The 5,971-nt window shown below is 40.5% G+C and overlaps 1 protein-coding gene across 2 annotated transcripts in view; it reads right to left on the reverse strand.

Moving 5' to 3' along the window:
* Positions 1 to 2,966: 2,966 nt before the first annotated feature.
* Positions 2,967 to 5,971, reverse strand: part of LOC123769763 (SUZ RNA-binding domain-containing) — a 26,134-nt gene continuing 23,129 nt past the window's right edge. For both annotated transcript variants that reach the window (XM_045761008.2, XM_045761007.2), the window contains exon 6: positions 2,967 to 5,971. This exon is cut by the window's right edge and continues 526 nt beyond it. The gene's annotated coding sequence lies outside the window, so the exon portion shown is untranslated.

Consider the following 5,971-nt stretch of genomic DNA (forward strand, 5'->3'; position numbering starts at 1 on the left):
CCATAATGGAGGACGAATTAAGGTCTCCCAGGAGGTGTGCAGCAAGAGCCTCTTGAACCTCCCGCACGGAGATACGAGAGGCAGAAGACCTCCAGAAAGACAGGGCCGAGGTACCCAATGGGGCCCGGAACCGTACCCGGGGAGGAGCCGAACCCAAATCATACTCATACAGGGAAGGGGTAAGACACCCTCCCCCCCCAGCAACAACAAACCCCACGAAGAGGGCACTAGCACCCAAGCTGGGTCAAATGGGGCCCAAAGCCCCCCAGGTCAACTCCTCCCCAGCCCTGGGATCCCCCAAGTCGGGACCCAGAGCAGAGCAGTCCTCCATTCCCACCCCCCCCCCCCCCTGAAGAAAAGGCAGAGTCAAGGGGAAAGGCTGACAAGAAGGGGGGCCTGCTGGTGGGACCCAGAAGCCTCGGTAAGAGGAACAGGCTCGAATGCCTCCGTCCCCAATCCAAATGCAGCAGCCCCCGAAGCTGTCAGAGTCTCATTACCAAGTAAACCAGTGCTCCGACTTTGAAACCCTCAGACGTTTGGGAGTCGGAAGCAGGGAGGGAGGTGCAGGATGAACAACAGGGGAAGGACCAGGAAGCGCGTACTGAACCAAAGTCGAAACAACTAACGCCCCCAGGTCCAGGTCCCTATAACCATAGCGGGGCAGCCATGGGGCATCTAGGTGGGAAACTAACCTAGAGCATTGCAGTAATCTAAACCTAGCATGCAATGCAGATGCTATCTGTACCCTAACAGTAATATCAGAATAATATTGGAGAACAAGCAGAGAACACGACTCACAAGACTCCAGGTCAAAGGTGTCATTGACCCAACAGGCAGCATGACAGGCAAAAGAGGTGACTGTCACCCTGAGACAAGGGCACACAGCAACCTTCAAACCCGCACAAGGCAGGCTGGGACCCGGGAGACGCATCCATTGTGTACCCTGTGATGTGTACAATCACAGGGGCCTAGGAAAGGACCACCAAATTATATAAAGTGGAACTATAGCCAAACCAGTCAGACCCCCCACCAGGCAAGAAAATAAAAACAAAAGAAAAACTCCGCAAAAGTACAGCATCCCCAGGGTGGAAACAGGAACCGGCCGCCGCGTAGTAGGTAGACAGGCTGCACAACACCTTGATGCCCCAACCAGCACGATACCACTTCCTACCCAAGGCCAAACAGGGACCATGAAAACCCCAGCTGGCCCCAAGGGGCGAGGGAAATGCCGAGCAGCAACCCCAGAAATGGTGTCCCGAATGCCTCAGGGAAGAGAACCCGAACACGCAAGGGCAGTACTCACAGGGCACTTAGGAAAGGAAGCCCAGAAGTGCATGCAGCCCTGGCACTGATGAGGAACACCTGGCCACCACACACAACACCACAGCAGAGGTCACCACAAAGGCAAAACACCGCCAAAGAATTTGAGGCCAGACAAGCGTCTGCCCCGGTTCACATTAGCTAACGAACTGGATAACTGAGTAGCCGGCGCGAAGAGGTCTGGGGCTCCCCTCCTGGAGGGAGGGGGAGGGCTGCACAGACAGGCGGAGTGGCAGTGGAGTGTGATGTTTGCTTGTTTCCTAGGGATTCGAGGCCAACATTCAGAGGCCAACTGAACAAGTGTGTTCTACCTCTCTGTTTGATTTTAAGTTGTTAGTTTATTACCATGTGGGGTTTGTTTTGTTATGCCTACCTTTCTGGGTGCCTAACCCAAATCAATGGCAGGTAAGGAAAATCCTTAACCACAGGGAAGGTTTTCCAGGGGCCACTGCTTCCTGAAACCTCTCTGAAGGGGGCCAGGTTCTCGTTCGTGGTCCCTGGTAGGTCGAACTCCATAGCTAATGTCCCAGTCCGATACATTAACTCGATAGCTCCAGGAAGCCTCCGGGTCTCCCCACAGAAAAAAAATTATTAGAAATTTCCTCCAGATGTAAAGTCCATAAAACACTACCAAATATTTATTAACACTTTCCATTATCTTAAAGAGGGGTCCCATGGGAGACATCTGCCTTGGCCAAGCATAAATCATATGGTTCTGATATATTTGCTCGTCATGTAAAAGCTTCGAGCTGGACACATTATAAACATTAAAGATGTATGAATATACATTCATACATTAAATTTATTTATTTTATATATATATATATATATATGTATATATATATATATATATATATATATATATATATATATATATATATATATATATATATATATATATATGTATATATATATATATATATATATATTTATATTATATATATATATTTTGCAAACCACAGTAACAAGAGAATAACACCTCATTCATTTGGCACATCAGGGGATAAACTCTCACCCTATCTACTACCCTGTCCCTCTTTCAGACTTGAAGAAACAAGAAGTAATATTCCATCCCTATGGCACAATTTATATATATATTGCAAACCACAGTGGCAGATAAATAACTATAACAAGAAGGCACTGGGCTGGTAAGACTATGTAGCACTGTCAGAGTCATGGGATATTCAAAAGATGCTAAAGACCATTTTAGATGCCAAAATGGGAAGAAAAAGGACATAGGAGAAGCTGCACCAAAGTTATCAGATTCATAAAGGATTACAAGCAACCCAGAGGGACTCATCATTATCTCGAAAATCTGAACATTCCTAAAGGAGGTGCAAAACAGTAAGGCAATGCAGTATGAACAATACCTGGAGTGGGTTCTGGGAGTTCTTTTACACCTCATGCTCAGTCTGGGGCCAGGCTTGACTTGTAATTACTTGGTCCAACAAAGTTGCTTGGAGCGACCCACAGGCTCACATATCCACTTCAACCCAGTTGGTCTTGCACTTCTTGCAGGACCATATACAGTACGTTTTTCTTACTGAGAGAGTACTGAATAGCTGTGAACTTCTAATGTTAATATAGTGTTCTCTTAATTGTGCCTATGAGACCTCTACTCTTCACTGGCTCTATTCTGCACTTCCTAACATATCATTCGCTCCAGAATATTGCTTTTTTTACCGAGTAAATATGGGACCTGGCCTTCCAGTATCTTCCATGTATATATGGAGAAAGGTGCCATTTCAATAAATGCACACAAGGCAAGAGCATGTCTGATATGCAGCCATTTCACACTGCCTATTACAGTGGTACTTGGAAGACCATGGGGATAGGCCACATTTAAGAGTGCGAGTTTATTACCCGTAACAGCAGGTCATTGATGTTGCCAACGGCCGGGATCATGGAATTAATTGTGATTGGACAGAAGTCTGACGAAGGATGTCAGGAAGTAGCAGATACGTACTTGCTATCCATCTCCTTCCTATATTGGACAGTTGTGCAATGATCAGAGAACTTGCTTGCTACTTCTTGGGTAATAGTTCATTTCCCTGACACACAAAACGGGTGAAATGTCACTTCCATGCTTCTTTGGTTTGCAAACTAATACATATACATACATATTTTATATATATATATAATTACACTAACACAGTACAGGTATATTCATTTGCTACCAAAACCATATAATTCCCTTTACCTTGACATGAAAGACTTATTGATAAACATAGTTTTCCATATTTTGTTGTATTGTACAACAGTATGACAGTGCATTTAATTTTAAGTTACTACTGTACAGTGTATCTGATTAGCCCTATCTGTGTGTGGCAGACTCACTCTGTTTTTGTCATGTAGAACACTAGTCATCCCTCATCTTATGGGACATTAAGCAAACCACTACACTATAGTTATGTAATTTAATAGCTCTTGGACTTGAATGATTTTTCTGTTATGACGAGTAAGCACCATCTCGTGGGCTTTTATTACGAGTGAAAATAGTGTTCATAAACGTCTTTAACCAATAGTTCCCAATTTGGCTATGCTTAATTGTGGTAATATCTAAGGAGGGCACAAGACAATTTCAAAGCATTCTTGTCAATTTGCTCCATAAAATGAGGTATCACAATACAGCAGAGTACTTGAAACAAGTTTACTGAGGCTATTTTACAATTATTTTATTAAGAGAGATTTAAAAAACAGCAAAAAGCTTTAAGGAGTGATCTACTTTATGAATGTCCTTTATTCAACAACATCCCACAAACAATCCCCAGTATGATATTAATGATCAACAAAATACTGGTATGAAAACAAAGAAATCATGAAATATAAAAGAAGCCAAGGCTTACAAAGACTGCAGTCATGCCATCCAAAAATGCAGTCTTGGACACAATGCTGTGGAAGCGTTGCCAATAAATCACAAAAAATTGAGCTTTACTAGCAATGGAGATTTAAGCCCTTTGTAAATTGTCTTCACTGACACTTAGTCCTTTTCTTAAAAAACTCACACATAAGCCTGTGTACACCGACTGTAAGAGTATTAATGCCATTTCAAACGCAATTTTTTTTTTAATATAAAGAGGATATTTCCAAACTTTCGGTCATGGTTTGTGGACTTTTCTCGAGATTTGTACACAGTCTTTCAAATAGGAAGGATCGGGTAACACCACTCCTAATGCAGTTATAACAAAGATGCACTTAACCTATTCAGAGCACAGATGGATTCCTGCCTACCAAAATGTAGTTCAAGTTCGGTCCATCCGCTTAAAAGAAGCCAAAACCCTATTAGGAAAATCATTGTGAATATAAATCTAAATCCATTTAACACTAATACACATGTCTAGAATATGTATAGCAGCTTGTCTAGCAGGCTCTGCAGTGCCCAAAGACTAGCAATCATGGAACCTAGGAGTCACATGGTCAATATTTATGAGGCCACCAAGAAATACATTTTCCCAGATTTCAGTTCTTAATTACCAAACATTTATGCCACCAATAGTCATCCCTTTCTTTATGTAACTGATTTGCTGGATAGATTGTGTGTATTATGTGTGTGTGTGCATGTGTTACGTTTATGTATATATGTGTATGTCTTATGTATGTTTGCATGTATGCATACATGTATGATTGTATGTATGCATATATGTATGATTGTATGCATGCATATGTGTATTATGTATGCATGTATATATGTATTATGTATGCATGTATATATGTATTATGTATGCATGCATATATGTATTATGTATGCATGCATATATGTATTATGTATGCATGCATATATGTATTATGTATGCATGTACACATATACATACACAAAAAGGGCATATTGATATTACCTGTTTAATACAAAGTGCCAGAAACAATAATATTTGGATGGCAGTCTCTTTAATACTGACAACATGGGCCCCTATAATCTGGCAGGAAAACCATTCTCATAACATATGAAAGTATTTCCCATTATATTAAAGTACATCCTGTTATATTCTTATACCCTTAAAAATTGGCAATTTTATCATTGGTTGTCATAACCATAAGGCAAAATATTTCAACTCTCAATTTTAAGGACACCTTTAAAAATGTATTTTAATGTTCTTGGAGGATTTCCATCATATTCCAAGAATTACCTCAGATGTACATTAATGTTTATATAAAAAAAAAACCTACACAGCACAAGCATCCATACACACCAAGATGAATTTGTTTATACAAATTGAATAATGGGATTAAATGTTGTACGAAAAACTGTATGCAGAATGCTTCAGCTGTAATTACCAAGTAGAGAACCTCACTACCTTAGTAATATATTCATGACTTCAGTTTTATTTTTATGCAATGTATTTTTTTATGCAACGTACTTTATTTATACAATATATTTATACACAGGGAAAATATGGGGATATTTAATAACTAAAACATTAAAAAAGACGGCTCTGCATACACTTTCATACTACGAATGTAAGAACAAGAATAGCATTTACATAAGCTGAAAAAGAACATGATTCATGCTTCAAGCTGATCATATGCAAGCTTAACTTCTTCAGTATATATCATCAATAGAAATAATAGCAACCGAATAGCTGTTGCTTATAGATAAACAAAATCTTGTCTCTCTATGACCTGTGGAATCTTCCTGAATTTATATTGTTAGCTT

Source organism: Procambarus clarkii, chromosome 45 (assembly GCF_040958095.1).
Source record: "Procambarus clarkii isolate CNS0578487 chromosome 45, FALCON_Pclarkii_2.0, whole genome shotgun sequence".
NCBI lineage: Eukaryota > Metazoa > Arthropoda > Malacostraca > Decapoda > Cambaridae > Procambarus > Procambarus clarkii.